The sequence below is a fragment of the Triturus cristatus genome, chromosome 6 (genome assembly GCF_964204655.1).
Source record: "Triturus cristatus chromosome 6, aTriCri1.1, whole genome shotgun sequence".
Lineage (NCBI taxonomy): Eukaryota > Metazoa > Chordata > Amphibia > Caudata > Salamandridae > Triturus > Triturus cristatus.
The window spans coordinates 1,146,460,604-1,146,487,398 of NC_140589.1; positions in this window are offsets into that span (position 1 = coordinate 1,146,460,604).

Genomic DNA, 26,795 nt, shown 5'->3' on the forward strand with positions numbered 1-26,795 from the left:
ATATTGGTAGGCCATGCTCCTGTGAAGACTCAACTAAACAAGAACGGGCCAGGACAGCCAACTCCCCGCCAGTAAGCCGCATGACATGGCAGAAGCGTTTTTTTCAAAAAATATTGTGGGGAAGGGTACATGACTTTCTCCCGGGCATTTTTTAACAAAGGGGAGGGGCATGCAGTCCCCTCCCGAGCATCTGTGAGCCCTGGGGACCCCATACCAGGGAACGTTTTCAATTTAATGAGCGTGGGCACGTGGCTTCCCCCCTGGAGGCCTTTATTAATTTTAATGGGATAGTGGTATGTGTCCCCCTGCCCAAGCCAATATTGGCACTGGGGACCCCATTCCCCAGGGCCTTTCCTTTTTTCAAAGGGGAGGGCCTGTGCTGCCCCCTTCCCGAGCCTCATTTAGTCCCATGGATCCCATCCACATGAGGCCAAAATTCTTAATATTGGGGAAAGAGGCACATTGCCCCCTTCCCAAGTCTCTTTTGGCCCTGGAACCCCATCCCTTGGCTCCATTTCATTTTTCAAAAAGATAAGGGGGCAGCACTCTAGGAGCTCCTATTATCCCAAAACTAGTTTATCTGAAAAATTACAGGATAGATCGTGATGCATTTTGACCAGCAAGGTCTTTGCCACTGCCAGCAAGTTTCTTTACTATGTTTCCTTAAATCACTTTCCCTTTCCCGCCAACAAGGAGGCTTGTCTGGGTATTGTAGTCTAGTTGTCATAGTAAAGTGTTACACTCAATATTCAATGCAATTTGTACTAACCTTATCATGTAGTAAGTTTAAAATTATTCATGTTCCCTTCATTTAATTTATTTGAGATCTGAGTTGAAATATAGATGCTGTCTACTGAAATTTCATGAGCTTCTTGGGAGTTTTTTAATCAAAGATCAGTGCTGTGGAAATTAATGTTCAACCAATCTCCAGATGTCCTATGGTTCTTGTGATTTATAAAAATCTATGTATAGTTTTGTCTTTACTTTGATTAGTTAATGTAGTTTTGTCTTTATATTGATTCATTGTATTATGTATAACATTAATCATTTCGATCTCCATGATTATACTTTAATAGAATGTTACAAGATAATAATTCTTATATTTTATTGGCGAAAAACTCTTTCTTTCTGTTTTTGGGCTTGTACCTTTGCGTGCTATATCACTATCAATGGTGTTCTCGCTCAGTTTGTGGTCATCTTTCACAGACCATGGCTGTTTTGGTTCATTAAAACCTAAGTGGTTCTCCTCATTTTATGTTTGGTTAACAATAATAATTTTATACTGCACTTTAACTTGAAAAGTATCGTTGCAGGTACACTATTTCTATTTTGTATGTGCACACATGAAGATACAGTCAATCTATGATGTATATAATTGTGGGAAATTGATTACCTAGTTTAAAAAAAAAATTATATAGTGGTTTACAGAGTAATTTGAGGAGCAGTAATTTGAATGTTGTCTTCAGTGATGTCATTTGATATGCCATGACTGGTGCAAAATGTGAGGTACTAAGCAGAGCATGGTGGGGCACAAGTTATAGTTGGCTCACTGTACAATAACTGGTACATTTCAATTTGTTTTGAAACATTTGTTTTTGACAATTTTCAACACCTAAGTATAACATCACTTTGTTTATTTCAGTGATTTTTTTAACATTAGCTAAGATTGTATTACCATACCTAACTATAATGTAACTTTACATTTTCATTTCTTCAGTGAATTTCTGAGGATTTTGTTAATGTGAAGGAAGATCATATTAGCATACCTACCTGTAACGTCATTTTTCAGTGAATTTCAGCTTTTTTAAATCATATTCAGTCAACATCTCCATTACACAAGGTCTTTGTCGGTATGCAGTGGAAGGCTAGCCCAGGCCATTCGTTTACAGGTGGCCAACCCATCACAGCCTGCCCTCAGATGGTCATCTTGCTGCCCCTACACTTGACATTACCCGCCAGCTCACTGTTCTCTTTCTGTGTGCCCCTGCCCCCTTCCTCATGCTCTTCATGGTCAGTTTGCTGCCCTTGACCATGCCTGCCTGCCAACCGTAGCCAGCTTGCTGCCCGTCCTATCTCACATGCATTCCTTTTTCCATCTGCATGCCTCTGTCCTCTCCAGTATGGCCCTCCCTGGTCACCTCCTGCCCTGCACCCCTTCCTCTTGTCCTAATGTATGTGTGTGTGTGTGCCCCTGCCCTCTTCTTCATGCACTCCATGGTCCATTGTGCTGCTATTGTCCCTACCGTCTCCCCTGCATAGTCTGTTGTGCTGTTACTGCCACAGCGGGCTGCCTTTTGTGGTCTGCTTGCTGCCCTGCCCTCCATTCTCTGTGTTAATGCACCTGTTCCCTACCTCCCACGCTCAATTGTCTGCTGTTCTGCCACTACACCTTGTTGTCTGCACTGCATTGTCCGTTGTTTAGCCACTGATGCTCTGCACTGTCCGGCATGGTCAGCTTGCTTACCTTGCCTCTGCCTCCTTATCCCCTACCCCTTGTTCTCCCTATGAGTTTCCCTCCTTCTACCCTCCTGACGTCTGGTAGTCTGTTGTGCTTCCACTTCCCTTTTTACCTGCTCTGCATGGTCTGTTGCCCTTCTACAGCTCCTGCCAACTGCCCTGCATGGTCAAATTACTGAACCTGCCCCCTGATTGATTGTCAAGTGCTACCTCATTGGGAGAATAGCTATTGCACATTCTACACTACAGCTACATCAAAGTGGAGCGTCAGTTGGGGCACTGTGACGAGGGGGAGCTGCCGAAGGACCCCGGGGGCACCAGGTCGTTACTACCAGTACTGACTCTCACACTCAAGGGGAGGGGCTTGGAGGACTCAAAACCACCGGAAGCAGACACAGAGGTCGAGGGACGTCAGAGAAGCGAAGAGCAGAGCGAGGAGCAGAACGAGGAGCGGAGCAAGGAGCAGAGCGAGGAGCGGAACGAGGAGCGGAGCGAGGAGCAGAGCGAGGAGCGGAGCGAGGAGAGGAGCGAGGAGCAGAACGAGAAGCAGAACCAGAGAGAGACGACGGCGGAAACCCGAGGACACGCCGGGACGTGCCCCGAGGAAGGACCAGAGGACGAAGCAACCGGGACCCCTGTACCAGGCCCCGGCTTCAGGCAAGTGGTCGGGGAAACAGGGAGGTCCCTCGTGGGCTGGTGGCGCTCATTAGTCCTACTCGGGCCTATAGACAACCACCCGTAGGGTAAAGAGGGGGTGGGCGAACGGGCGGGCTCTAACCCATCTCCAGCGGGACTCACCTGAAAATAAGTGCCCGGGGACGACGGAACAGGAAAGCCCATGCCATAGAGGAAGTAAGGGGTTGGGTATCCAAAAACGATCCTAAAACAAAAGGGGAGGCAAAAAAACAACAGGAAGTTAAAGACGGGTAATAATTGCCTCGGTGTTTCTGTTTATTTCGAGGGGACGACTGGCTGGACCACGGCCGAGGCCTCGACCGCCATCGACGCTGGGAGCAAAGAAACCAGAAGACCCCAACAGCGATCCCTCCCTTTCAGCAACCTCCTTTGTGATCCCTCTTCCCTATACCCCCAGACATGTGCCTGTGAAAACAATAAAACAGGAACAGAACACAATCAGTAGACTCCTCAGATCTGTGGGCCTGGGCGTGACAGGCACATACTATGCTTATATTTGTAAGTGTTTCCGAATAAGATTGCATTTCTGTGCATTGAGCATCTATGCCAGAAAGGAAGCTTTTCTGTATATTATCAAAGAAGAGATGAGTTTAGCATCAAATATCCACCCAACAGGAGTTCTTTTATTTGTTGATTAGTAAGTGCCATCTCATAGTGTGAATATTTAGTACATATTCCACGCTACAGCTAGATAAAAAACTATGAGGTAATGTTATGTTAATTTGGATTTGTTGAGCGCTTAATACCGAAAGGTCTCTAAGCGCTGCAAGAAGAACTTCGACAGGTCCAGGCAATTAGAGGACAGTTATGTCCAAGCTTCTGTGAATAGAATGGTTTTTAGTTGTTTTCTGAAAGGAAGGAGACTGCTTTCCGCGCAGAGTTGTCTCGGAAGCCTGTTCCAGAGAGTGGGTAGGAGGATAGAGAAGGCTTGTCCTCCTTTGGTGACGTAGTTGAAGCATGGGCATTTTAAGAGGCTCTCCGTGGAGGACCTTTGCGAGCGGCCTGGCACGTATTTCTCAAGGCGTTGTTTAATATATACCGGTGCCTGGCCGTGAATGGCCTTGTTGTGAACGATACAGAGGCCCTTAATTTTGGCTCTTTGTTTTATAGGCAACCAGTGGAGGTGTTGGAGGAGAGGTGATGCTCGCGTGTGCCTGGGTAGTTTGAAAATGAGCCTTGCTGCATCATTCATGACTATCTGGAGTTTGCTCATTAGGGAGTTTGGCAGTCCGATATAGAGCACGTTGGCATAGTCCAGGTGGGCCAGGATCGAGGCGGACACAACTGTTCTCATGGAGGAAAATGAGAGGATGGGGAGAGTCTCCTTAGTAGCCTGAGTAAGCCCACGCAGGTACCAAATACAGTGGAAATTTGATTGGCCAATGTGAGCTTGGCATCCGCTTTGATTCCTAAGCTATTAACTACTGGAACTGGGGCTGGAGCATCGCCTAGCTCCTGAGGCCAGTAGAGGGAGTTCCAAGGATTGTCAACATCCGTTATGGCTAAGACCTCAGTTTTGTCGGGGTTAATCTTGAGTGAGTTGGCAGTCATCCAGTTGACCGTGAATCGTAGAACATCTTTCGCCCGGGAGTGTGCTTGGGGGGTGTTTTCAATTTGCAAAATAATTTGTGTGTTGTCTGCATAGTTGAAAATTTGGCACTCCATATCCGCGAGGGCATTAATTAGAGGTCTGATGTATATGTTAAATAGGAGGGGTGATAGAGCCGACCCTTGTGGGACTCTGAATGGAATGAGCCCCCTCTCTGAGACCCAGTCGCCCATCTGAATTCTTTGGGTGTGGTTCGTCAGGAATGAGGTGATCCATTGTATGACCGATCACTCAATACCAATTGTTTGCAATCTTTCCATGAGTAAGGCGTGGGTGACCGTGTCGAATGCTGCCGACAGGTCAAGGAGGACTAGGACGCAAGGTTTTTTGTTGTCAGCAGTCAACCTGATATCGTCAAGCACCGATAGCATCACCAATTCTGTACTGTGGTGGGCACGGAAACCCGCCTGCCTGTCCCCCAGGAGGTGGTAATCTTCTATGTACCTGGAAAGATTATGCAGGACATGCTGCTTTAAGATTTTCACAAGGAAGGGGAGTTGGGATATGGGTCTGTAGTTTTTCATATTGGATATATCTGCACCTGCCTTTTTCAGCAGGGGGGTAATTCTGGCTTCCTTAAAGTCACTTGGGACCTCTCCAGTTTCCAGGGAGAGGTTCATCAGGGCGAGGATGTCCTCCTCCATTTCTGGGAGAGCTAGATCAAAGATTTTAGGAGGGCAGGGGCCGGTGGGTGAGCCCGATTTGATTTTCATAGCAAAAGGTCGGAGGGATTCAAGGTTGAGGGTTTGAAAGGAAGAGAGGGTTTCTACTCCCTTTCCCTGGGAGTCCTCCTCTACATTGGGTGGTTGCTTAAATGGGGAGTTATCAATGTCAGGCAGGATGTCCTGGATTTTATTGGAGAAGTATGATAAAAAAGATTGCATTGTTCTTGGTTGGATGGTGTCGATAGTGTCTGTTTTTGGCTTAATTCTTGCAGGATTTTGAATGTTTCTTTTTGTTTATTGGTTGCTACTAGGATTCTGTTTTCATAATAATCCGCCTTCCTGCGGAGGAGCGCTTTTTTGTAGATGGCGATTTTTGTTCTATATTCTGTTAGGGCCTGGGGTTCATAATTTTTGCACCATTGTCGTTCGTGGTGATGGAGTGCACGTTTTAAGGTCCTGAGTTCTTCCGTAAACCACGGGGCACCTTTGCCTATGTTGCCAATTTTTATTTTCCTTTCTGGGGCAATTATATTGATGGAAGAGCGAAGCCGGCTGGAAACGGCATCGGACCGCTCATCAATATCTGCTGTCTCTGGCTTCTTGAGTGGGCAAACTCGGAGGGTGCATATTAGTGGGGGGCCCTCTATTTTAGACCAATTACGAATGTATTTCCAAACTGAAGGAGGTCGGGCATTGTGCTTAGTAAAAGGAAGTGTCAGGTTGATCCAATAGTGGTCAGACCATGCACATGGGGTGATATCCTTTAATATCATAAGACGAGTGGTGGACCAGACCAGGTCTAAAGTATGTCATTGCTCATGCGTGGGGGTTGTAACTAACTGGGTAAGCCCAAGATTGGTAAGTGCCTCCTCCAGTTGTCAGGCTTGTGCCTCTTTGGGTTGTTGATCCCAGTGGAAGTTAAGATCACCCACCACCAAGAGTTGTTGGAAGTGTGAGCAGAGATTAGACACACATTCGGTCAGGAGATCTACAAAGTGTGGCGAGCATTTAGGTGGGCGATACACAATAGTGATAGTTATACTTGATGAGTGGTGGCAGACCTTGATAGTCAGAGTGTCTGCCCCTTCTAGAGATTCACCAGACACTTTTTCCATGGTCAGGTGTTTTTTTAACAGGAACGCCACCCCACCTCCTCTTTTCCCCATCGGGTAGTGCGGCCAGTATGGTGGGGCCGGAGATTTCGTCCAGCCACTTTTCAGACATATCTGGGGCCACATTTTGTAGGAGGGTGAGGATCTCGGTGGCATGTTTCTGTAATGAACGTGTGTTCAGGACAGATAGTTTCAGGGTATCGGCACCGCTGGTGTGGTGGCCCGGGATATGGGCCGGGTTGGGGTTGGGTTTCTCTCCCTTCTGGAGGCGGAGAAGGCCTTCTCTCTTGAGTGCCATTATTGTCTCACTTTTTAAAGGGCATTGTCTGTGATTAAAGGATCTAAGTTCGATACTTGTGTAGGTCCTGGCCCCTGGACCCGGTCGGGCGCAGACTGGCGCAGACGGGCTTGCCTTAGGCGCCCGCTGCGTGCATCCGCTCCAGCGTGCGATTTATGTGCCCCCGTGACCCCTGGCTCCTCCCCGCCAATCAGCCCTGCTGTGCAGCAGCTGACACCCTCACGGTCGCTACACCACGTGAGAGCATGCGGGGGAGGAGTGCAGGACCGGCCAGGAGAGGAGGAAGCGAGCAGCGTGGCAAATGCGGAAGAGAAAGACACTCAAATGTTAAAAATGTATTAAAATGGTCTAAAAATGCTTTAGAATGCTTAACAGATAAAAGCGGTTAACAGCAAAGCTTACAGCAGGCACTGCCTGGGCTAGCGCGTCTTCTTTGACTGCGCGTCTGCTCTAGCGTGCGATTTATGTGCCCCCGTGACTCCGGCTCCTCCCCGCCATTCAGCCCTTCTGTGCAGCAGCTGACACACTCATGGTCGCTAGACCACATGAGAGCGTGCAGGGGAGGAGTGCAGGACCGGCCAGGAGAGGAGGAAGCGAGCAGCGCGGCAAATGCGGAGGAGAAGGACACTCAAATATTAAAAAGGTATTAAAATGGTCTAAAAATGCTTTAAAATGCTTAACAGATAAAAGCGGTTAAGAGCAAAGCTTACAGCATGCACTGCCTGGGCTAGCGCGTCTTCTTTGACTGCGCGTCCGCTCCAGCGTGCGATTTATGTGCCCCCGTGACCCCTGGCTCCTCCCCGCCAATCAGCCCTGCTGTGCAGCAGCTGACACCCTCACGGTCGCTAGACCACGTGAGAGCGTGTGGGGGAGGAGTGCAGGACCGGCTAGGAGAGGAGGAAGCGAACAGCACGGCAAATGCGGAGGAGAAGGACACTCAAATGTTAAAAAGGTATTACTATGGTCTAAAAATGCTTTAAAATGCTTAACAGATAAAAGCGGTTAAGAGCAAAGCTTACAGCATGCACTGCCTGGGCTAGCGCGTCTTCTTTGACTGCGCGTCCGCTCCAGCGTGCGATTTATGTGCCCCCGTGACCCCTGGCTCCTCCCCGCCAATCAGCCCCGCTGTGCAGCAGCTGACACCCTCACGGTCGCTAGACCATGTGAGAGCATGCGGGGGAGGAGTGCAGGACCGGCCGGGAGAGGAGGAAGCGAGCAGCGACCAGCGCGACAAATGCAGAGGAGAAGGACACTCAAACGTTAAAAAGGTATTAAAATGGTCTAAAAATGCTTTCAAATGCTTAACAGATAAAAGCGGTTAAGAGCAAAGCTTACAGCATGCACTGCCTGGGCTAGTGCGTCTTCTTTGACTGCGCGTCTGCTCCAGCGTGTGATTTATGTGCCCCCGTGACCTCTGGCTCCTCCCCGCCAATCAGCCCTGCTGTGCAGCAGCTGGCACCATCACGGTCACTAGACCACGTGAGAGCGTGCGGGGGAGGAGTGCAGGACCGGCCAGGAGAGGAGGAAGCGAGCAGCGCAGCAAATGCAGAGGAGAAGGACACTCAAATGTTAAAAAGGTATTAAAATTTTCTAAAAATGCTTTAAAATGCTTAACAGATAAAAGCGGTTAAGAGAAAAGCTTACAGCATGCACTGCCTGGGCTAGCGCGTCTTCTTTGACTGCGTGTCCGCTCCAGCGTGCGATTTATGTGCCCCCGTGACCCCTGGCTCCTCCCCGCCAATCAGCCCTGCTGTGCAGCAGCTGACACCCTCACGGTCGCTAGACCACGTGAGAGCATGCGGGGTAGGAGTGCAGGACCGGCCAGGAGAGGAGGAAGCGAGCAGCGAGCAGCGCGGCAAATGCGGAGGAGAAGGACACTCAAATGTTAAAAAGGTATTAAAATGGTCTAAAAATGCTTTAAAATGCTTAACAGATAAAAGTGGTTAAGAGCAGAGCTTACAGCATGCACTGCCTGGGTTAGCGAGTCCTCTTTGACAGCGCGTCCGCTCCAGTGTGCGATTCATGTGCCCCCGTGACCCCTGGCTCCTCCCCGCCAATCAGCCCTGCGGTGCAGCAGCCGACACCCTCACGGTCGCTAGACCACGTGAGAGCGTGCAGGGGAGGAGTGCAGGACCGGCCAGGAGAGGAGGAAGCGAGTAGCGCGGCAAATGCGGAGGAGAAGGACACTCAAATGTTAAAAAGGTATTAAAATGGTCTAAAAATGCATTAAAATGCTTAACAGATAAAAGTGGTTAAGAGCAAAGCTTACAGCATGCACTGCCTGGGCTAGCGCGTCTTCTTTGACTGCGCGTCCGCTCCAGTGTGCGATTTATGTGCCCCCGTGACCCCTGGCTCCTCCCCGCCAATCAGCCCTGCGGTGCAGCAGCTGACACCCTCACGGTCGCTAGACCACGTGAGAGCATGTGGGGTACGAGTGCAGGACCGGCCAGGAGAGGAGGAAGCGAGCAGCGCGGCAAATGCGGAGGAGAAGGACACTCAAATGTTAAAAAGGTATTAAAATGGTCTAAAAATGCTTTAAAATGCTTAACAGATAAAAGCGGTTAAGAGCAAAGCTTACCGCATGCACTGCCTGGGCTAGCGCGTCTTCAGTATTCCTATGTAAATGTGATCTACAATGTGTTTGGTCCTCAAACATCATTACACTGGATTCCATGACAAAATCAATCTTCTTATGAGGAAGAGGAGGCAACAAAGAGTTGAATCTCTACCAAACAAAGGTACTCTCTCTTAATTATATGAAGAAAGTGCTTCTTTAGTGGATATTTGTTTCTTTTCCCCTACATCAAGTATGCACCATTAGAATTGGGTGGAAAACGCACTTGAGGCTCTTTCTTGATTTTGCACCTTAATATTTATAGACTTATCAAAAAGTAAAATCATTGACTCTTGTCTCAGAGAAAGAGGGCACACTCATTGTTAAATGAACATCAATTTCTAAATCTGTTATATATTTATCAAACCTTGGAGAATTTCAAATGATTTGGGAATCAGACCAGACAGAAGTTGGGAGTAGAATGGCACAGAAATGGGTAGTTTATGTGCTAGATCAGAGAAGGAATCTTGGCTTCTAATCATGTAGGCAGGGAGGATAATGTCAAACCAATTCTGTCCTATCAAGACTCTGCCTTTCATGGCCCACTGCCGTTTCTCGACCCACAAGAAGTGTCAGCAAGATGGTTGGTAGGAGGTAGAATACTCTCATTGGGGAAATAGAAGCCAGCATTATCTAGGGGAATCAGGACATAAATGTTGTCTCACTTGACAGGATGGTTCCCATAAAAAAACACATCAAGGCAGGTTGCTTCTTCAAAGAGGATAATGACCACAATCCAAAAGGAACAAAGGCTGAGGACTAGACAGTGCCTTTCAAAAAGCTGCAATAGTGATACACTGAGCGACGGTCCCATGGGTGGGCAGTAGGAAGGGTGCATTTTACTATCTGGCACCTACTACCATTCATTTCAGTATAGTAGCACACCATGGCCCAAACAATAAAGATCATGAGAAGGTATCTGGACAGATCCACTGCAATTTTCGATAGCAGGAGGGCTGACAACTACCTCAGAATGAGCTTATAAAGTGAGAAGGTGGGGCTGAACCCTGAGGCAATCGAGGCTTCATAGACACAGACAATGAAGCCTCTCCCGGCAGCCTTGCTGTTTGTTGGTCCAGTGTAGCTCGGCAAGAATTAGAGTGCAGAGCAGTAGCAAGGCAATAGCGTGGATGAGCTGATGATTAGATATTCCAAGATCAGTTTGCAGTGTGTAGAATATATCCAGGCAGGAACTCCATTGCACTTCAAAGCTGTGTTCATAGTAAGAGGAATTTTATATGCCCCCTTTCACCGGGCCTGCAAGGCAGACTTTCAGTGGTGGACCTGTATAGGGTCCACTCACCAGGCTGAAGGTGGTGTCAGGTTTCAGTCTGACACTCCAACAGGACTGCACAAACCTAAGAATGGAAACTGAAGAGACAGCAAAACAATTGCATGTAGTATGTCAGAACCATATTATCATTCAGATGCAGTCAAGAGCAGCAGGAGAGGCGAGGTTCAAGACAAGTAGCATAGTGTGGCCCATGATGATGATGAGGAGCTTAATTTAGTCTTCCTAAGTTGTGTGGCTCACATTGATGAGAGTGCCAGGGATAGTGCATCATGCCACTTATTGTGAGTCTCTTCTCAGATTTTGGCCAATTTGTTCTTGTCTGATCTATTGTATTGCTCAACTTTACCAAGTGACTTAGCATGATGTGCCCAGTGAAAATGCTTTTTTATCAATAGTGCTTGACATAAATCCTGTGTTTCCGTAAAAGCAAAGTGAGTTTTTTAAGACAAGAGACAGAAGGTCAGGGCACTCAGAGCCTGCACCAGTCAGTTTAGTATTGGGTAGTTTGGGCAAGAATAGTGGTGCAAAGAGCTGAAAACATGACCTTCCTATGTCCCCACAAATTTGAAAAACCAAAAACACAAGGTACAGGATAGCTCAGCACACACCTATAGTCAAGAAATACAGTTACAAGGACTACAGGGAAATATCCTGATTAATGATCAGTGAACAAGAAACAATCTCCCAAATGAATCCAATGAGTCTTCAGAATACTTGAAAAAAATATCCTTCTTTTATTCTTTTATATTATTTTTCTTCAGACTTCGTTTTTTTAAAAACACAATACAAAATTCATAGCAGACGCAGCGCGTTTCATCCCAACGGGACTTCTTCGAGGCTATAAAAATACATACAAGATATACATTAATATTTATATTTACATTCAAACTTGATTTTGACACATGTACAAAAATATTAATGTCTAAATTAAAGAAAATCACAATCGTTTTTTAACCATATTTGTACTTTCTACATCCAACAACGAATTTGACTTTTGATAGAATAATTGGAATTCACAATATGTGCATTTCATTCATAGGGAGACCTCTTATTGATAGAACTGAGACAAGGAAATCGTAAAAAGAGGAGAGATCATTACGCTAATAGGAGACATAGCATGGAGTATACATAACATACGTATATAGAATCAAAGTATAAGTCTAAGAGAAGAAACGCAAGCTCATATATATCATTGAAACACATTGTCATTGTATATGAATAAACACAACATTGGATATATTGTTGCCATATCATAAAGGACAGCATTTGAAATATCAGTCAATGCGATATCTCATCCGATATAATTGTTACCTTATATATTAGGATGAATATTACATTTAGTGATTTATATCCATTCAAAGGTCTAGGTGATCTAACATACCTGTTTGAGTTTTTATACAGTCCACAACAACAGTACACAACGTCAGTTCATAACATATCAAGTTGTCTTAGCACAAGTGAATTTCAGAAACAAGATGTATTGATATATTTATAATGATCCTCACATGTAAAGAGAATACCTAATCGCTTTGTTCATGATGTTTGTTAACATACCTTAGTAAAAGAAAATGGCACATCACTGTTGTAAATTATGAATATTCATGTACAAGCGGGTATGGATCACTCAAAGATCTATGACCGAGACGAAAAAAGATTTTTTATGTATCAAATCGGCCACAATTCCAAATGTGGATAAACACATTGTAACAAATGTCTGTGATATAAAATGGTCGTTTTTAAGTCTGGACACAACTAATATGAAGTAGATACATAGAAGAATTATAAAATAAATATATTAATGAAAAGAAAAACACACAACCAATATGAACTGTGAGTGCTTTGGACTGATAACATATGTATAAATGGACCTATTTTGGTCTCATATTCATCCACAGCTTCTAAAAAGTGAGTTCTTTGATTACTATAAAACCTTAATCAGTCACCAAACCTTAGCATGAAATCACTAAGTAGATTCTTGGCCACTGTAATATCAACAGCACAAGAACACAGTTATGCCTCAATTCAGTAAGAATAGGAAGAAAATATCTGAATGAAGGGAGACTAAAGGGCTCCAAGGAGGCGGGTGAGTGGTAGGAGTGGCCTTAATCCATTTTCTAATGTTGTGGGTACAATGGTACAGGAGAAACACATTTGTTGGGTGCCTTAATGAAAGAAGGGTAGAAACTAGTGGGTTGCTGCAGTGCATATCATACAGTGCCTTCCAACATGAGCATGGCCACAATTCAAATATGCAACATTTGGGGAAAAGGACATTTTGAGGCCACCACTCCACCGGTTTCATTCTGCCACACTCTGCCACGGTCACTTTTATATTTCTACTTCACCCATGACTGATTTTCATTTTCAGGTTCCTGCTGCTGCAACAAAGAGTGATCTTTAAGCATAAGTATAGGGACATCTTCAGTTTATACACTGTACATAGCAAATTTATGGTTCCATGAAAGTCCTCAGCAATTTAATTATCTCATGACACTATGTTTTGAGGTAACTGGTGAGCAGTACATTTACCAACAACTTTGCATGGCAACATGAGACCATCTAACAAATATGATCCTGTTTCTCATGGGGGTTCCAGAAGAAGAAATGAAATCCCTCTGCATCATTAATAGCCCAAACTCATGAGACACACCAAATGTATCATTAGAATCATTAAATACAGTGACAACTTTTTGTGAAAGCAAAATACTTGCACTCTGTGAGAACAACAACCTTGGCTATGTAAGCAGAGTGGACCTGGACCAGATGTCAACTCGCTACCAGCTTACATGTTGTGCATTCAGCATACCCAGCAACAAGGTTTCCAACATCATTTATGAGACATGATTAATCTATATATTAAACAAGTTCACTATTGGGTATGGCACACCAAAAAGATCAATCACGGATTTAGGCAAATGCTTAGTAACAATCAAACAGTCATTAGGCTCTCTATCTTGTACAGTAGACATTATAAAGGAGCTCAGGAATGGACATTGGACTAATATGATGTAAGAGGCAGGGCGCACCAAATACTCATATTGAGGCAAACATGAGGTGGATAAAACGTGAGTTTTCGTTGTGAGCTATAAAAATGCACAAAATGGGGTAAAGCAACTATCACAGTAGAACTCAAAATAGGGATTTCAGAAGCAGCCATGAGAAGGAGAGCTGTAGCCACAGACCTTAAGCAAAAAGGGACAGCTGCAGCTAAGGGGGTGAGAATGGAAGAAAAATATACAATGGGTTTCTTCTGGTCTGCATGATAATGCACCAATACACCTATGGTGCAACCATTTCATTCATGACGATACAAAGTAAGTGGATAGAATAATGTAGCAATCTTAAGGCGGGACAGAAGCTGTCTTCATGTGCATGAATATTCACTTTTTGTCTCCAGTCCACTGCAAGGGCTCTGTGGTATCTCTCTTAACATATTCAATGATAAGTGGCTGTATTCACTTATGAATGATTTTGATCTGGTCTACAGACAGGTGGTGCTCCCGAGCAAGTTGATATGACCTAAATATTAAACACAGGGGAAACAAAAATAAAATGTTCCTATTCTTACCTTTATTCCCCTTCTTAGCCAATCATGCATTGTTTCTGAGTGGCAGAAGTGAGTAACAAATCATTATTAGGTAACCTTTCAGGAACACTTAGAGTGTCAACATCATTTTGAGGGTCTGGGAAAAGATGGAAGGGGACACTGTAAAGCCCTGTGGGTGTCTCTGCCATGTTAGTTGACCTCTGCTGTACTGGATTGAAAAAAAGTGACTCTCTGGCAAGAAGAAGGTGGAACATAAATGAACAACTGTAAACCATTTTGAAAGGGCTAGAATACATGATAGGGTGGTAGCAGGAGTGGGCATCCATAGATAGTGCAATGTTGTCTATGGTGCTCAGGTCCAGAACAAAGAGCTACAAATCTTTCTTACCTCCTTTTTTCAATTGGGAGAATGAGTGTATTACAAGGGTTTGAGTAGGTACTAAACTCCTTTTTAATTTACTCTCCATTGACAGGTCAAATTCCACCTTTGACATACAGATGTACACGGTACTCTGAAATGCAATGCAATTTCTTAACAGGGTGAACCTTGATCTAACTTTTTTGATGGAAATCACACATCCTGCATCATTTGCCTATTCAGACCATAAAGACAAGACACTTGTTTAAGCAATTCATCAAGTAACATTGCATCATACATTTTTAGTTTTTTATTCAAACCATCAGATTCACACAAAACAGCTAATACTTTCTTTTCGTTTGTTTCAGGCACTGTGGGGTACATTTAATTGCTCATGCAATGCCTGGTTCAATTTAATTTGGATACCAAATCTCATCCAAGAATATTGACGGATGACGTTGAGCTCAACAAGTGATAGGTTCTTATTAGAGTGATAGAAACAGGGTCAGTAATGTGATAGGGAACCTTTCTGCTGTAAATGCATCAATAGACAAGCCAGAAAAGTCAAAGAAGGGAAATCAGGCTGGCACTGGTATTTTAAGACACGCAGCAATTATACAATTCACATACTGGCCATTTTGATCAACTGGGAATAGGGTATTCACTAGGCAGATGTTATCTTGTCAGCTGTCCTAATATTTGGGGTGCTGGATTTTTGTTATTTGAGTATGTTCAGGGACCTCTGGTTGTGTTGAAACATTCGACAATCACAGAGACAATTTTGTTTTTAATGTTCCAAATGGCCACAATTAAACCTTGCGCCATCCTAAGGGGCTGCATCCCCTTTTCCGTTTTCTTGGCGTGTCCTTCTTGCCCTACTCCTTGTCTACTCTGATCTCCCATTTGGTTCATCACTTCCCTTCCACTTCCCTCAACAGTTTGTTGCACTGATTGTGTTGGACCTGGCCCTTTGTGCAGGGTCACCCTCAAATGTTTTGCCTTTTCCCCTTCACTATTTCCTGAATTTGTATTTGTCGGCCTTAGGACTCTGTGCACTTTACCACCTCTAACCATTGCTAAAGAGTTTCTGCTCACTCCACTAAACAAGGTTTGATTGGTGTACACCTGATTGGCATATTACATCTATTTATAAGTCCTTTGTAAAGTGGTATACCATATACCCACAGCCTGTAAATTAAATGCTAACAGTTGGTCTGCAGCACATCTTGTACCACCTATTTAAGTAGTACCTTGAAACATGAACCAGGCCTGCTATTGCAATCTGAATGCAGTTTTAAACAGGCTTGTAGGCTTAAGAAAATAACCCCCCTACCAAGCCTTAAACTCCCCCACTATTGCATATAAGTCATCCCAAAGGTAGGCTCTAGGTAGCTCCTATGGCAGGATGCATTGTAATTGAAAGGTTGGACATGTACTGTTACGTTTTATGTGTCCTGGTAGTGAAAAACTCAAAACTTCCCTTTTCACTACCGTGAGGCCTGCCTGCCATATAGGATAACATTGGGCTGCCTTATTACATATAATCATTACTAACTTTTGATTGAGACCAGGTAGCCACTTCATATTTGGTATCTGTAAAATTGTAATGAAAAATCCTTTTTAAAGATAGGGTCAGATTTTTAATTACAATCTTGAAAATGATACTTTTAGAAAGTTGACATTTTCCTGCCCTTATCCTTTTTGTCCCTGCAGCCTGTCTTGGGTCACATGACTGGGTGTAACTGAAGTAAGACTTTGTGGATTCCTCCCAGACAGTCACACAATAGAGGGATTAGGTGTGCCAGAATGGGCCATTTTCTGGGAGGATGGGGACAGAGCTGGACACATACCCACTTGCAACTAAATAGGCTGTGCTATGTCTTCACTCAAAGGGCTTGCCACCTCTACATTGTCTTTGCAGCAGCTTGGAGCCAGGTCGGGCAAGGTGTAAAGAGGTAGAGCACTACAAAAAGAAGGTCAGTCAACTGACTCTTGGAGTCAATTCTAAAGTCCTGGGTTTAAGACAAGAAGGTCCAATCTTCATCCAGGTTCTTCAGATAGCAATCAATTCAGTCCTTGATTCTTCTGAGGTCCAGGAGTGTTCTGAGGAGACACAACAAGATGATAGACGGAGTGCTGAAACTTTTCAAATACTCATACTCAGTTAAGAGATCCGGGTAAATCCATCGCTCTTTTGCTCACCATGCCAACTCAGGACCCTGCCACGTGTAAATCAGTCTTGACCTTGCTCCCCATGGGAACAGTCCAGCCCGAACTGCCAGGCAAGGTCCTCCGTTGAACGGAAACAAGCATCCTTGGACCAATTTCCGGGTATCACCTCATATCAGCTAGGCTAGCTTGAATCCCGTGGCACAGTGATCAAGGGACCCTGATCTGTGACTGGGGGTTGTGTTTGACAGTGTTCAGCATTCTGTCCATCATCGTTTTGTGTTGCTATGTTCTGGAGAAAGTCTAGTGATGCCGCTTTGATATACAGTGCCACCCTGTGGGTGGGGGCAAGCCTTTGTCCACCCCCTAAAACAATTTTGGGTAACTCCCTCTAACACTAGGTTTGGAGCCTGCATGACTAGAAAGAAAAAAGGGAGGCATGACTATGGGTAAGTGTCATCGGCCAGTGACATGGTAGGAGATATTTGAAGCTCATGAAGAGAAAGGGTGCAGCACTCCAGTCCACCCTGTCAAAGATGGAAGCTCCGTGTGCACAACTAGGGCCCTTTGTTCACTGGCTGAGAGCAATACTCATCTCACCACAGGGGTGCCATCAGTAGTTGAGTGATGGCTACTTGCAGAAAGGCATTCTGGATTTCGTCAGGAACAGGGCAACTTTCTAAAAGTGGCTTTTCCTAAATAATAATGTAAAATTCGACTTTACCATTAAATTGGATTTCAAATCACTATTAAAATGAACCCTCGAATTATATTTATAGCTGTTCCCAAATTAAATTTAGCACTTATTAGTCACAATAGGGTAAACCAGTGCAAGGCTATGGGAGGGCCACCCTAGCCACAGAGAAAAACAACTTTGAAGGGTTTCAAGTGTCAGGACAAATAAAATATTAAATATATATGTCCTACTTTTAAATACCATGGTACCTGCCCTCTGGGCATTTAAGGCCTACCTTAGGAGGGACTTATACATTTTATAAAGGAAGGTTTAGGCCTATCAAAATGGCTATTTGGACAGGTGTAAATGGCAGTTTAAAACGGCCTAAACAGGCTGCAGTGGGGGAGGAGGGGCTAATGACAGGTTTTTATAGTGCTACTTTAGGGGGAGGCACAATAAATGTTGCAGTCACTGGTAGTATTTCATTAACAAGCCAAGGATACATGTAGTCCTATGTACCAGGGACTTCAAAGTAAATTAAATGTGTCAATCAGTTGTATTCAAATTTTAACATGGTGGAAAGGGAAAGCACAAGCACTTTATGCCTGGTTAGCAGGGTAATGTGCACTAAGTCCTATGACAAACAAAGATGGGTCCCATGCAAAATATGGTCATTTCTAACAAGTCCCAGCTGCTTTGTTGCTCAGTCATAAAGCTCTCCAGACATAGTCGGACCTAAAAGAGGTAAATTCCTAAATTAATTCTTGGCCCCTTGATATACCTCCGTAAAAAAAGTTTTGTCCAGAGATTTTCATTATTGATTTGTGTTTTTGGTTCATTAGAAAAGACATTTAGCTTTGGGAGAAATTGCTAATCTGGGCCGAATTTGTTTGGACAACATTTTTTAGAATGGATGATGTGTTGCAGTGATGATGTAATACTTCAGGAACCATGAGACCTGTGTACTTCATTTTGATGTCAAAACATAGATTTCGGAAGTCAAGTAGTCTTATAGAAAATCAGGGCAACCTTTCCACCATTTCCCAAAATGGCAGCCTAGAATGATGTGTTTTAGACATCATATTGGTAATTTATTTAATTTTTTTTATTGTTTTAGGTTTTATATTGATTCAAATTTGTAAAAATAAGCAAAGTAGGTGGTAGCGGAGGGTATTTACCTCCTGACAGAGTGCTGCTAACTACAAAATCTGAGGACTCCTTCAACAAAGAAAAATGTGTCATATGCCAAACTAATTTGAAAGAAAAGCTAACATCAACTGCGGCTGAACAGAAGAGAGTTCGAGATGCTGCAGAAATACATCAAGATGAAGTTCACAAAAGATTGATACTGATGGGTGAAGAGGATCAAATATGTTATCATTGTAACAACAGGTGCTAAAAGTCGTATACAGTGGAAAAAGCCTGGAAAAAATTAGTAAAAAATAGCAGAAATCAGTTAATCACAACAAGAATCTGAGTCTTCTGAGAAAGCGATGACAACCAAATCGCTTAGAAGATCGATTGCTATGCCTCATCCATCTCCAACAACTAATTAGAAAGCAGTGGATCTTCAATGTGTTATCTGTGGTTTAGCTAGAACTAAGGTCAAAGGGATTGTCAAAAGCACAAAGTACAGAGTATGTGAGTCTCAAAGGGCAAACATGTTTTTATCTGCAGTTAGTTTCTACCAAGATAAACATTTTAACTGAGTATCTGATCTAAACAGCGAAGTGAATGTATTTGAGGTGGATTTTTATGCCCAATCGAACTGTATGCATGCATACATTTGAAAATTTGAATTTACAAAGAGCTCACATCAGCAACATCTTCAGTCTTCAGTAAATCTTTATTTCGCTGATTAAAAATCAACATAAAAAGTACAAAATACAAATACAATATACAGTGTACAGTATATTTACATTAGATCTGAGCCGACGGACATTAAAAACAGGTTAAAAACGAAACTTTAAAAAGGCACTTTGCAAAGGGCACATTACATTATTAATTTATCATTATTCAGTCACGGGTATTCCTCAATCTTACCGACACTCTCAAGAAATTTACAATAGAGCACAAAGTGCAGGTGTCTACGGCCATTTGTAAGAAATTCAGGGCACTCTTGGCTTCACGCATTTTAGCCTCCTTTAGGATATGAACAAGAAATTTGTGACGGGGGATTTGATAAAAAGAACACAGAAGTACAAAATGAAGGGTGTCCTGCGGAGACCTATTGTCGCAGCCGCAGGCACCCTTCTGCTCAACCGTTACTGTGCAACCTGGAGGATAAGCTAAAATGTGGTGTAACAGGTTGAGCCTAAAACGGCACATTAAAAATCTGTCCTGGTGATTATGCATTAGATATAAATAGGGCTCCATTCCTGCTCCATTGCTCACTCGGTGGTGTGCTATAACTGATTTCTTTAAGGAGTCAGTGCTTGCTCTTTGTGCTTCAAATTTATCCAGTAGCTCTCTCTTAATCTGGTTTCTACATGTGGGGGTAATGGAGGTAGGATCACTGAAAAGAGATAGGTGGTCGATTGAATCCAATTTCTCTTTTATGTACCTCAGCCATGGGATACGTAGGTGGTTGTCCATTTGCAAGCAGTCCCGAGCTATTTGCCTGCTTAGTTCCGCTGCGGGATTCACCCATAACCTAAGCCATAGCATAATGGGTCTCACCTTTACCCAGTCGGTGATATAAGGTAACCCCAGTTCTGTGTGTGTTATACCTGCTGGGGTACCCTGTGGTAGCTTCAATATCCTCCTAAAAAATGTATCTTCCTCCAGTTGCAGGGGCCTTACATCTCTAAATCCCCAAACCTCCGCTCCGTAAATGGCTTTTGCAGTGCTAACCGCCAAATACAGATTCATCACCTGTTCCGGCGACCACCTCCCCAGTCTACGAGCAAAGTTATGAATAGCCCCATTTGCCGATACCAGCTTTCTGCATCTATCCTCCATTAACAGATCAAAATTTGTATCCCCGTCAAACAGTAGACCCAGATAAGAAAAAGAGCTCACTGTTTCCAATTTGTGCGACCCTATCTTAAAAGCAAATTTCCTGCTTGGTTTCTTGCCAGCTATCATGACATACGATTTGCTCAAATTTACGGACAAATCTAATTCGCCCATAAACTCCACAAATCCATTGACCAATTGTTGTAGGCTCACGGCCGTCCTGGCAAGCAGGACGGCATCGTCAGCATACAGTAGAACCGGTATGTGACGATTTCCAGCTTTGGGACAATCCACATTTAAGGCAACCAATCTTCTCTCCAAATCGTTAATGTAGAGAGAGAACAAAAATGGGTCAAGGATACACCCCTGCCTCACTCCGCTCGTGCAGGGGAAGGGATCCGTGCACCCCCCCCCCCGTTGTGCAGCGGACCCTGGCAGTGGTGTTCCAGTGCAATTCTTTTAAGATGTCAATGAGTCCAGGCTCAATTCCCAGGTTGGTCATCAGATCCCAAAGTTTGCTCCTGTTAACATTATCGAAGGCTGCCGCCAGGTCCATGAAACCCATGAATAGTGTGCCTTTACCAGCCTTTGTGTATTTAGTTATTAATAGGTCCAAATTCAAGCATTGGTCACTGGTAGACTTGCCTGGCCTAAAGCCGTATTGAGTGTCTGCTATAATGTTATGTTCTTCTGTCCATGACATCAAGCGACTCAAAATTGCCCTGCCCAATAGTTTGGCCGATACGTCTATCAACGATATTGGCCTGTAGCACTGTGGATTGCCCCTACACCCCTTCTTAAAAATAGGGACAATCAGTGCCGTAGACCAAGACCGTGGCAGACCCGTGGCAATTGCTGCATTTAGGACCCTCGTCATAATGGGAGCCCAGAGATCAGGGTTACTCAGGTAAAGTTATTACTCACAATAAAGGGAAGGGGGAGAAGGTGCAAACCCTACCTCAACCTCCTCAATAATTAAGTATACCACACACAACAGGAGGTAGGGTGAAAGAACGGCTTTAATCCACTAGCAATTGCTGAATGTTTTTAAGAAAGCACACATGTTTTTTGAAAACTGCCCTCACCCACAACAAGTTGTGGCATGCTTCATCATCGGGCTGCTACTAACGCCTCTGCGCAAACAAACGCTAGAGGCGGAGCAATAGGGAGGGGTAGACAGTACAACAATGATACAAACAAAAACAAAAGAAGGCTGGATCCTTAAGTGCAGAAAAGATGAATCTTAAAACTGACCCAGGGATATCTCTCTAATAATTTTTTTCCTGGATTCCCCTGTCAGATTAAAAAGGTATATATATGTGAAAAGACTATATACCCAAATGGATGGTGGTGGAGTGAGTTAATTAGGTGCTCACCACCCCTCCATTCTGCATAGCAGTCGACATGTTTCTGCCGGTTCAAAAAACTAAATCTCCGGCATTCCTCAGGACAAATTTGATCCACATGCCCTTTTGCCAAACCCCTGTTTTTTCCACTGTTGTGGGTTTTACTCCACCTGTCAGTCTGGAGTTCCTCTTATAACTTACTCCTTCAGAGAGTAGGAACAGAGTTTATTAGGCAATTTGCTTAAAAAGGCACTGGAGAAGAGAGCGACCCTCTGTAGTCAAACATTCGTCAAGAGTGGTGCGCTGCCTCCTGATTCAGTCTCTCCTGGTGCCGTGTAGACACCACGCAGTCTACACGGCACCAGGAGAGACTGAATCAGGAGGCAGCGCACCACTCTTGACGAATGTTTGACTACAGAGTGTCGCTCTCTTCTCCAGTGCCTTTTTAAGCAAATTGCCTAATAAACTCTGTTCCTACTCTCTGAAGGAGTAAGTTATAAGAGGAACTCCAGACTGACAGGTTGAATATAACCCACAACAGTGGAAAAAACAGGGGTTTGGCAAAAGGGCATGTGGATCAAATTTGTCCTGAGGAATGCCGGAGATTTAGTTTTTTGAACCGGCAGAAACATGTCGACTGCTATGCAGAATGGAGGGGTGGTGAGCACCTAATTAACTCACTCCACCACCATCCATTTGGGTATATAGTCTTTTCACATATATATACCTTTTTAATCTGACAGGGGAATCCAGGAATAAAATTATTAGAGAGATATCCCTGGGTCAGTTTTAAGATTCATCTTTTCTGCACTTAAGGATCCAGCCTTCTTTTGTTTTTGTTTGTATCATTGTTGTACTGTCTACCCCTCCCTATTGCTCCGCCTCTAGCGTTGGTTTGCGCAGAGGCGTTAGTAGCAGCCCGATGATGAAGCATGCCACAACTTGTTGTGGGTGAGGGCAGTTTTCAAAAAACATGTGTGCTTTCTTAAAAACATTCAGCAATTACTAGTGGATTAAAGCCGTTCTTTCACCCTACCTCCTGTTGTGTGTGGTTTACTCAGGTAAAGGTCAGGTGGCGTCCCATCAGGCCCGGGTGCTGTGTTGCGAGTTAGCCCTCTGATTGCTTGGGTAATTTCTTGGAGTGAGAATTCGACCTTGCCCGATCGGCATTCCTCCCATCCCGCTGTAGTCACAGTATCACTTTCATGATTGTACAGACTCTTAAAATGTGCCACCCACTGGTCAGGAAGAATATTGTTACTGATCCCCGGGGAGTTTTTCTCTTGGAAGCAGGGCCTATTGATAATCCTCCAAAATTCGCTGAAGTCTCTATGTTCTCCCGCTTCCCTTAGGTCCGCCCACACTTCTGCTTGGAGCGTAATCTTCCTCTGCTTGACCTTTGTCTTGTATACCTTTCTACATAGGGCTACTGCCTGTTTGTCCCTAGGGTAGGTTTTGAGACATAGTTTCAATTCCCTAAGTGCTCTCGCACATTCGGGATTAAACCAGCGTGGCTGTGTTACAATTTTTACTGGGCCTTTTGCTTTCAGGAGTTCCCCTATCATGGTGGTTAGTACCTCAAAGGCAGAAACCAGACACCCACCTTCTACTAGGGGATCAAGACAGTCTTCAATTTGGTGTTTGCCTTTTATCACCAGGGATTTATAAAACTCCTCTGCATTGATCTTAGCCCATCTTAATCGCCTCCCCTGGTCTGTTGGAATCAGTATAGAGGCGGCCTGTTGAGTTCTACTGCGACCGTCGCTGTATTCTAGGACCATTATCAGCGGGTTATGGTCACTAAAGGGGTTCCAGTCTATTCTCACTTCCTTCACCCTGTCCTTTATGGCAGAGGATATCAACATAAAATCTATAATTGAATAACAACCTCTGCCCTTAAATGTTGGAGTGAGGAAGCCATCCCTCCCTGGGGTTATCAGATCTATAGTGTGGGTCATGGCAAAGGTGTCCAGAGTTTTCATGAGGCTGTTTCCCTCCCTGTTATGCTCAAAGTGAGGCCCACTTTCTACCGGACAGGATGACCAGTCTGCATTTGCGGGAATCAGTTTGGGGCAAAGGTGGCAGTTAAAGTCACCCATGATCAAAACTGCTGGTTCCCCGCCCCTTCTCTGTTGTTTGGTCTCATGCTTTAACCTATTTTCTAGTCATCAGCAACAGAACCGCCAGCCTTTAGTTAAGTTTGCACTCTTTGAAAAAGAAAACAACGTTTTGAAGCCACTCTTGAGCACTGGCTATGGGTTCATACTCAGTGAGATCAGAGAAATAATGGCCAACATTTATGAAACTGTATTGATCCATCATAATGTAATTAATATTTTTCTGGTGAGAATGTACAATGACAATATTTGTTTTTGTTAGTCAAACAAAAATAATGAGACACCTATGGTGTTGTTAGCTGATTTGACTCCTGAAGTTCTTACTGCCAAAATAGGATCACAGGATGCAGTAAAATCAGCAGAAACCATTTTAAGAAATGTCCTAAAAGATTTAGATTTTGGACTTCATGACACATTTTGTGATGCCGGAGAGCTCAACAAATTATGGGAGTCAACAAGAATGTCTGATGTTGTCTTAACATTTTTTACATCACTGTTTAATATAAGCAAAACTCTTACAAACTAAAGTACTTAAATTTTGAACAGAAGTCGACAACATTGATGATAGCTTTAAAGATATAAGCGAAGAAGTGGAAGACAATCCCATGAACTGACAGGCTTATGCTGTGCAAATGTACTTTCTTTTCCAAATCATGTTTTATGAATTACATCACGGCAAAAAGAAAACTCCGCTACACATGACGATTGCCAACATATCTATGACAAGTGCAAAAGTAGAGAGCTAATCAATGAATAGGATTGGTGTATCAACAAGTTATAATGAGAAGGGGCCTGAATACAAGTTCTGCGGTCCATCGGACCCCCAAACTCATGTTGGGGATGCATTGGCAGTCAGGGACTGCCGCACCAGCGATCCAACCACTGCATTACGAGTACAGTGGTCAGACCGTGAGTGGACTGCCGCAGCCGCCAGGGATCCACAATCCCCAACCCAATAAGTCTATTATAAGTTTACTCATTGCAACCCTAACCATGGCGGTGAGACCACTTTTGTTAGGGTGGCAGTGAGGTAACAAAAAGGGCCCTATAGGCTGCCTGGTGCCTCATGGCCCATGGGATGCATGCAGGATTGCAGATGGTGTGCCCCCTGTTTGCATGCACCCTCTTTCCTGCATGGCATGAACTTCACAGTCCATGCCATGCATGACAGCGTTTTGATGTTCCCATTGCAGTGCCTTTTTGAAAAGCACCTCCGTGGGAATACCAAAGCACTACTCGCCATACCAGGAGAAACTCCTAATCTGGAGGGTGGTCAGCGGTCGAGTTTGACGGTGCAGGAAAGGTGCAGTGGTGTGCTGCCTCGCTCCCACACCATTAAACTCGTAATCAAGCCATTTGTATGGAGTAGGAACTTGTTGGCCGCTCATGCTGTAAAATCTTTTGCATACAACTGCACACCACTTATAAGTCACTTTTCTAGGAATGGATTTACAATCTCTGCTCTTGAGAATTTTGATTTTGAAGACAGCTCTTCTTTGTCTGGAACATCCAGCACACACAATACTGCCATGGGGCTTTTTCAAGACTGTACCAATTATGTAGCTGTTGGAAAACAAGCTATGTCAGCTGCAGGCATAAAAACGAATGAAGCTGCAAACTTATAACCCAAATGCCTTGCCAACGTGTGCAAAATCACTACAAGCTATCAACACGTCCCAGTCTAACAGAAAGTTTCAAAGTAACTGAGGACAAGGATCTTGCTCTACTTGATGCTGGGGTCTGAAAAGCTGATTTAACTGAATTGATCATATTGCTTATTCGTTGCGGACTGAAGGATTAAGAAAAGCCAGTTCCTCTGTGGGATGGAATTCATGCGCTGATTTCCCAGAATACCGTCGCACTGAAGAAGGTTGGGTTTTTACCAGTAATGCAATTTCCAGTCACAAACTGAGTAACAGTATACACAGCCCTAACCAATTTCCAAAATGTGTGCGCTCAGCTTGCAGACCAGCCTGCCCTGTCAAATTTCTGCAGTGAAGTTGTTTTCCATATTGTAGCTGATTGTTTTTATGAGCAATCCAGTAGCATTTAATTATCTTTATCCAATGATGGGCATTTTCCTCATGACAAAAGTTGCATTGGGGTGTGCAGAAAATTATCACAGTGGATGTGGAATGAACAAGGCACTTATTGGGGTTGAAATCTTTGTAAGCAAATTGTCCAGTCCGTATTGAGCAGAACTGTTAGATCTGGGGGTCTCTAGTTGGCAGGGTAGGTACCACTGTCCAAGTAGGGACCCTTGCTTCTGGTCACGGAAAGGGGGATACACTGTTAAGGTAACCCCTGCTCACCCTCTAGGTAGCTTGGCCTGAGCAGTCTAGGCTATCAAAGGCAATGTGTAAAGTATTTGTACCAACACTCACAGTGACACAGTGAAAACACCACAGATTTACTCTACACCAGTTTTAGAAAAATAAGGTACCTTTACTAAAAACTTCACAAGACCAAATACTACAGAAAAACCAACATACAATTAAAAAGGTTACTTTAAAGATAGTTCAAGAGTTTGTAGAAAGTACTCCAGAATGTAAAAATCAGTGTCCTGCACAATGCGACTCTCAATGCACAAAATTCGACACTCTCGTGCCCAACAGTACTTGTAGTTGCGCTAAGGTTCCCAAAAGCTATAACAATGAAGATGGCAAAGGCGATGCGATACTCCTGAGACCTTGGGGAGGCTTTGCAGCAGCCCTGCTTCACGCAGCAGAGGTGGATGCGCCGGCTCCGATCTGTAGGGGGAGGATGCGATGACTTTGGCTTTCGTTGCGTAGGTTTCTTAGGGGGAAGTTTCACGCACAGGTACGGTGCTACGCTCTTCGATGTGGCGCGATGCGCGGCGCAGCGTTGACTTCTGGCGC